Here is a 1,235-nt window from a genome sequence, read left to right on the forward strand (position 1 = left end):
ATAATATATAATAAACCTCACATACATGGGAAACATAAGGATTTTCCTAGCCAGCTGGTTGCACTGAAATTTTTTTGTTATCTGCGTAGTGATTTATAGATGCTAACTGCTGTCCTTGTAATTAGTTTCATGTTGGCCTTGTCTTGTGTATTTTTTCTTCCTTGCTTTTGTTGACTACTATAAATTGCATAACTAAGGATACACTGAGTTCTCCAAGCTACAGCAAGATAATTCAGCTGTTCAACCCTACACCATTGATTTAGCCTCAGATCTCTTCTGCTAAAAAAGATTTTTTTAAATGTTCTTGCTAACATGCCTAATATCATTTGCTTAAAGAACTATAACAAATTTCTGGAAGAACGTCGAAGAAGTAAATGACGGTGGTTTTTTCTTGGGAGGAAAACTTGGTGACTGGGGACAAGGGGTCAGCAAGAGTCATTCTGTGTATACACTTTTATACTTGCTGATATATACATGTGTATGTATATATGTACACACACATATACATATATATTTATATGTTTATTAATTTATTTCAATAGCTTTTGGAATACAAGTTTTTGGTTACTTGGACGAATTGTATAGTGGCAAAGTCTAAGACTTTAGTACACCATCACCCAAGTAGTGTACATTGTACCCAATATGTAATTTTTCATCCCTCACCCCCCTTCTACCTTTTGCCTTTCTGAGTCTCCAATGTCTATTGTGTTTCCATAGCTTAGCTCCCATCTGTAAGTGAGAACAATTATTATTTGCTGCAAAAGACATTATTTTCTTTTTGTGGCTGAATAGTATTCCATGGGGTGTGTGTGTATGTGTGTGTGTGTGTGTGTGTGTGTGTGTGTGTACCACATTTTCTTTATCCATTCATCAATTGATGGGCTCTCAGGTTGGTTCCATATCTTTGCAGTTGTGAATTGCACTACAATAAACATACATGTGCAGGTGTCTTTTTGCTATAATGGCTTTTTTTCCTTTGGGGAGATGCCCAGAAGTGGGATTGCTAGGCCAAAGGGTAGAATGTTTAGTTCTTTGAGAAATCTTCACACTGTTTTCCACAGAGGTTGTACTAATTTACAGTCCCACCAGCAATTACACTCACTGATTTTTGACAATGAACTTGATTTATCTATTCAAAAAAAATTTTTTTAAGTATTTTTAAATAAAACTAAATAAGGAGGTGGATCCAAGATGGCCGTTTAGGAACAGCTCAGGATTGCAGCTCCCAGTGAAAG

General features: G+C 35.9%; 1 protein-coding gene across 1 annotated transcript in view; it reads left to right on the forward strand.

Annotated features, from left to right (window-relative positions):
• Positions 1–1,235, forward strand: part of AGXT2 (alanine--glyoxylate aminotransferase 2) — a 48,007-nt gene that overhangs the window by 30,345 nt on the left and 16,427 nt on the right. The window lies entirely within an intron of this gene.

The sequence above is a fragment of the Cebus imitator genome, unplaced genomic scaffold, assembly GCF_001604975.1.
Source record: "Cebus imitator isolate Cc_AM_T3 unplaced genomic scaffold, Cebus_imitator-1.0 Scaffold205, whole genome shotgun sequence".
Lineage (NCBI taxonomy): Eukaryota > Metazoa > Chordata > Mammalia > Primates > Cebidae > Cebus > Cebus imitator.